This window comes from Mus caroli, unplaced genomic scaffold, assembly GCF_978045245.1.
Source record: "Mus caroli unplaced genomic scaffold, Mus_caroli_1 scaffold_18, whole genome shotgun sequence".
Taxonomy (NCBI): domain Eukaryota; kingdom Metazoa; phylum Chordata; class Mammalia; order Rodentia; family Muridae; genus Mus; species Mus caroli.
In genome coordinates, this window is record NW_028227273.1 from 74101991 (window position 1) to 74108380 (window position 6390).

The following is a 6390-nucleotide window of genomic DNA, read 5'->3' on the forward strand; positions in this document are numbered from 1 at the left end:
TCTTCTTTTTTTTAATTAGGTATTTTCTTGATTTACATTTCAAATGCTACCCCCAAAGTGCCCCATAACCTCCTCCCCAATTCCCCTAACCACCCACTCACACATCTTGGCCCTGGGGTCCCTTGAACAGAGACATATAAAGTTTGCAAGACCAAGGGGCCTCTCTTCCCAATGATGGCCAACTAGGCCATCTTCTGCTACATATTGTTGCTTCACCTATAGGGTTGAAGACCCCTTTAGCTCCTTGTATAATTTCTCTAGTTCCTCCATTGGTGCCCTATGTTCGATTGAATAGCTGACTGTGAGCATCTGCTTCTGTGTTTGCCAGGAACCTACATAGCCTCACAAGAGGCAGCTATATCAGAGTCATTTCAGCAAAATCTTGCTGGAATATGCAATGGTGCAGCGTTTGGAGGCTGATTATAGGATGGATATCCCAGTTTGGCAGTCTCTAGATGGTCCATCCTTTCCTGTCACCTTCAAACTTTGTCTCTGTAACTCCTTCCATGGGTGTTTTTTTTTTTTCCCAGTTCTAAGAAGGGGCAAAGTGTCCTCACTTTGGTCTTCATTCTTCTTGAGTTTCATGTGATTTCCAAATTGTATCTTGCATCTTCGGTATTCTAAGTTTCTGCGCTAATATTCACTTATCAGTGAATGCATATTATGTGAGTTCTTTTGTGATTGGGTTACCTCCCTCAGGATGATGCCCTCCAGGTCCATCCATTTGCCTAGGAATTTCATAAATTCATTCTTTTTAATAGCTGAGTAGTACTCCATTGTGTAAATGTATCACATTTTCTGTATCCATTCCTCTCTTGAGGGACATCTGGGTTCTTTTCCAGCTTCTGGCTGTTGTAAATAAGGCTGCTATGAACATAGTGGAGCATGTGTACTTATTACATATTGGAACATCTTCTGGATATAGGCCCAGGAGACTTACTGCGGGATCCTCTGGTAGTACTATGTCCAATTTTCTGAGGATCGGCCAGACTGATTTCCAGAGTGGTTGTACAAGCTTGCAATCCCACCAACAATGGAGGAGTGTTCCTCTTTCTCCACATCCTCACCTTCATCTTCTGTTACTTGAATTTTTTATCTTAACCATTCTGACTGGTGTGAGGTGGAACAACAGGGTTGTTTTGATTTGCATTTTCCTGATGATTAAGGATGCTTAACATTTTTTCAGGTGCATCTCAGCCATTCGGTATTCCTCAGGTGAGAATTGTTTGTTTAGATATGAGCCCCATTTTTAATGGGGTTATTTGATTTTCTGGAGTCAACCTTCTTGAGTTCTTTATATATATTGGATATTAGTCCCCTATCTGATTTAGGATTGGCAAAGATCCTTTCTCACTCTGTTGGTGGCCTTTTTGTCTTATTGACAGTGTCTTTTGTCTTACAAAAGCTTTGCAATTTTTTTGAGGTCACATTTGTTGATTCTCGATCTTAGAGCACAAGCCATTGCTGTTCTATTCAGGAATTTTCCCCCTGTGCCTATATCTTCAAGGCTTATCTCTACTTTCCCCTTTATAATTTTCATTGTCTCTGGTTTTATGTGGAGTTCCTTGATCCAATTAGATTTGACTTTAGTAAAAGGAGATACGAATGGATCAATTTGCATTCTTCTACATGATAACCACCAGTTGTGCCAACACCAATTGCTGAAAATGCTGTTTTTTCCACTGGATGGTTTAGCTCCATTGTCAAAGATCAAGTGACCATAGGTGTGTGGGTTTATTTCTCTATCTTCAATACTATTCCATTGTTCTATTTGTCTGTTGCTATACCAGTAACATGCAGTTTTTTAATCACAATTGCTCTGTAGTACAGCTTTAGGTCAGGCATTGTAATTCCACCAGAGGTTCTTTTATCATTTAGAAGAATTTTTGCTATCCTAGGTTTTTTGTGATTCCAGATGAATTTGAAAATTGCCCTTTCTAACTGGGAGAAGAATTGAGTTGCAATTTTGATGGGGATTGTATTGAATCTTTAGTTGACTTTTGGCTAGATAGCCAGTTTTTTTTTTTTTTTTTTTTTTTTTTTTTTGGTTTTTCGAGACAGGGTTTCTCTGTGTAGCCCTGGCTGACCTGGCACTCACTTTGTAGACCAGGCTGGCCTCGAACTCAGAAATCCGCCTGCCTCTGCCTCCCAAGTGCTGGGATTAAAGGCGTGCGCCACCACGCCCGGCTGCCATTTTTACTAAATTGATCCTGCCAATCCATGAGCATGGGAGTTCTTTCCATCTTCTGAGATCTTCTTTGAATTCTTTCTTCAGAGGCTTGAGGTTCTTATCCTACAGATCTTTCACTTCCTTAGTTAGAGTCACACCAAGTATTTTATATTATTTGTGATTATTGTGAAGGGTGTTGTTTCCCTAATTTCTTTCTCAGCTTGTTTATTCTTTGAGTAGAGAAAGGCCATTGACTTCTTTGAGTTAATTTTATATCCAGCTAGTTCACTGAAGCTATTTATCAAGTATAGGAGTTCTCTGGTGGAATTTTTAGGGTCACTTATATATACTTATATATCTTCCTTTCCAATTTGGATCCCCTTGACCTTCTTTTGTTGTCTAATTGCTCTGGCTAGGAATTTAAATACTATATTGAATAGGTAGGGGGAAAGTGGGTAGTCCCTGATGTTAGTGGGATTGCTTCCAGCTTCTCACCATTTACTTTGATGTTGGCTACTGGTTTGCTGTAGATTGCTTTTATCATGTTTAGGTATGGGCCTTGAATTCCTGATCTTTCCAAGACTTTTATCATGAATGGGTGCTGGATTTTACCAAATGATTTCTCAGCATCTAAGGAGATGATCATGTCGTTTTTGTCTTTGAGTTTGTTTATATAGTGGATTAGGTTAATGGATTTCTGTATATTAAACCATCCCTGCATCCATGGAATGAAGCCTACTTGATCATGATCAATGATAGTTTTGATGTGTTCTTGGATTCGGTTAGCAAGAATTTTATTAAGTATTTTTGCATCAATATTCATAAGAAAAATTGGTCTGAAATTCTCTATATTGTTGGGTCTTTATGCTTTAGGTATCAGAGTAATTGTGTGTTCATAGAATGAATTGGGGAGAGTACCTTCTATTTCTGTTTTGTGGAATAGTTTGTGAAGAAGTGGAATTAAATCTTCTTTGAAGGTCTGATAGAACTCTGCACTAAACCCATCTGGTCCTGGGCCTTTTTGTTTGGGAGACTATTAATGACTGCTTCTATTCCTTTCGAGGATATAGTAGTGTTTAGATCATTAATCTGTTCCTGATTTAACTTTGGTACCTGGTATCTGTCTAGAAATTTGTCCATTTCATCCAGGTTTTCCAGTTTTGTTGAGTATAGCCTTTTGTAGAAGGATCTGATAGTGTTTTGGATTTCTTCAGGATCTGTTGTTATGTCTCCCATTTCATTTCTGATTATGTTAATTAGGATGCTGTCCCTGTGCCCTCTAGTGAGTCTGGCTAAGGGTTTTTCTTTCTTTCTGATTTTCTCAAAGAACCAGTTCCTTATTTGGTTGATTCTTTGAATACTTCTTTTTGTTTCCACTTGGTTGATTTCACCCCTGAGTTTGATTACTTCCTGCCATCTACTCCTCTTTGGTGAATTTGCTTCCTTTTGGTCTAGACCTTTTAAGTGTGTTGTCAAGCTGCTAGTGTGAACACTCTCTAGTTTCTTTTTGGAGGCGCTCAGAACTATGAGATTTGCTATTAGAAATGCTTTCATTGTGTCCCATAAGTTTGGGTATGTTGTGGCTTCATTTTCATTAAACTCTAAAAGGTCTTTAATGTCTTTCTTTATTTCTTCTTTTTCCAAGGTACCATTGAGGAGAGTTTTGTTCAATTTTCACATGAATGTTGGTTTTCTTTTATTTATATTGTCATTGAAGAACAGCCTTATTCTATGGTAATCTGATAGGATTCATGGGATAATTTGAATAAATTTGTATCTGTTGAGGCCTGTTTTGTGACCAATTCTATGGTCAGTTTTGGACAAGGTACCATGAGGTGCTGAGAAGAAGGTATATCCTTTTGTTTTAGGATAAAATGTTCTGTAGATATCTGTTAAATTCATTTGGTTCATAACTTCTGTTAGTTTCACAGAAGTTTAGTTTCTGTTTCCACAATCTGTCCATTGATGAAAGTGGAGTGTTGAAGTCTCCCAATATTATTGTGTGTGATACAATATGTGCTTTGAGCTTTACTAAAGTTTCTTTAATGAATGTGGCTGCCCTTGGATTTAGAGCACAGATATTCAGAATTGATAGTTCCTCTTGGAAGAATTTATCTTTGATGAGTATGAAGTGCCCCTCCTTGTCTTTTTTTTTTTTTTTTTGATAACTCTGGGTTGGAAGTCGATTATATTTGATATTAGAATGGCTACTCCACCTTGTTTCTTCAGACCATTTGCTTGGAAATTTCTTTTCCAGCCTTTCACTCTGAGGTAGTATCTGTCTTTTTCCCTGAGACGGGTTTCCTGTAAGCAGCAAAATGTTGGGTCCTGTTTGTGTAGCCAGTCTGTTAGTCTATGTCTTTTTATTGGGGGAATTGAATCCATTGATATTAAGAGATATTAAGGAAAAATAATTGTTGTTTCCTATTATTTTTGTTTTGGAGTTGGCATTCTGTTCTTCTGGCTGTCTTCTTTTTGGTTTGTTGAAGGATTACTTTCTTGCATTTTCTAGGGTGTAGTTTCTGTCCATGTACTGTTTTGTTTTGTTTTGTTTTGTTTTGTTTTTCTGTTATTATCCTTTGAAGGGCTGAATTCATGGAAAGGCATATTGTGAATTTGATTTTGTCATGGGATACTTTGGTTTCTCCATCTATGGTAATTGAGAGTTTGGCTGGGTATAGTAGCCTGTGCTGGCATTTGTGTTCTTTTAGTGTCTGAATAACACCTATCCAGGATCTTCTGGCTTTCATAGTCTCTGATGAGAAGTCTGGTGTAATTCTAATAGGCCTGACTTTATATGTTACTTGACCTTTTTCCCTTACTGCTTTTAATATTCTATCTTTATTTAGTGCATTTGTTGTTCTGATTATTATGTGTCTGGAGGAATTTCTTTTCTGGTCCAGTCTATTTGGAGTTCTGTAGGCTTGTTGTATGTACATGTGCATCTCTTTCTTTAGTTTTGGAAAGTTTTCTTCTATAATTTTTTTGAAGATATTTGTTGGCCCATTAAGTTGAAAATCTTCATTCTCATCTACTATTATCCATAGGTTTGGTCTTCTCATTGTGTCCTGGATTTCCTGGATGTTTTGAGTTAGGATCTTTTTGCATTTTGCATTTTCTTTGATTTTTGTGCCCATTTTCTCTATGGAATCTTCTGCACTTGAGATTCCCTCTCCCATCTCTTGTATTCTGTTGCTGATGCTTGCGTATATGATTCCAGATTTCTCACCCAGGTCTCTAACTCCAGCTTTGTTTCACTTTGGGTTTTCTTTATTGTTTCTACTTCCCTTTTTAAGTCTTGTATGATTTTGTTCAATTACATCACTTGTTTGGTTGTGCTTTCCTTTTTTTCTTAAGGACTAGTAACTCTTTAGCAGTGTTCTCCTGTATTTCTTTAAGTGAGTTATTAAAGTCCTTCTTGTTGTCTTCTATCATCATCATGATCTATGCTTTTAAATTTGAGTCTAGCTTTTCACTGTGTTGGGGTATCCAGGAATGGCTGAGTTGGGAGTGCTGGGTTCTGATGATGGTGAGTGTTCTTGGTATCTATTTGTAAGATTCTTACATTTGCCTTTCACCATATGGTAATCTCTCGTGTTAGTTGTTATAGTTGTTTCTGGTTGGAGCTTGTTCCTCCTGTGATTCTGTTAGCCTCTGTCAGCAGACCTGGGAGACTAGCTCTCTCCTGAGTTTCAGAGGTCAGATTACTCTCTTCAGGCAAGCTCTCCTCTTGCAGGGAAGGTGCACAGATATCTGGCGTTTGGACCTGCCTCTTGGTTTTAGATGAAGGCCTGAAACAGGGCCTGTCCCAGAAGCTGTGTAGCTTCTGCCTGTCCCAGAAGTTGTGTAGCTTCTTTAGTTTACACTCTCACCTGCACAGACTAGTCTCTCAGAGATCCAAGATCAAAGATGGCTCCCCCAGGTGCTCCTGCAAAGCCCTACCAGGCAGGGTGGACACCTCTCCTCTGGTGGGGAAGGTGCTCAGATGTCTGGAGCCTGAATAGGGGTCTGCCCAGAAGCTGTGTAGTTTCTGCCTGTCCCAAAAGCTGTTTAGCTTCTGTAGTCCACACTTTCACCTGTGCAGACTAGTCTCTGAGGGATTTGGGAACCAAGATGGCTCCCCCATGTGCTCCTGCAAAGCCCTCCAGGGTGGGGCAGACACCTCTCTTCTGAAAAGAAGGGGTCTGGATGTCTGGGTCCCAAAACAGGATCTGCTTCAG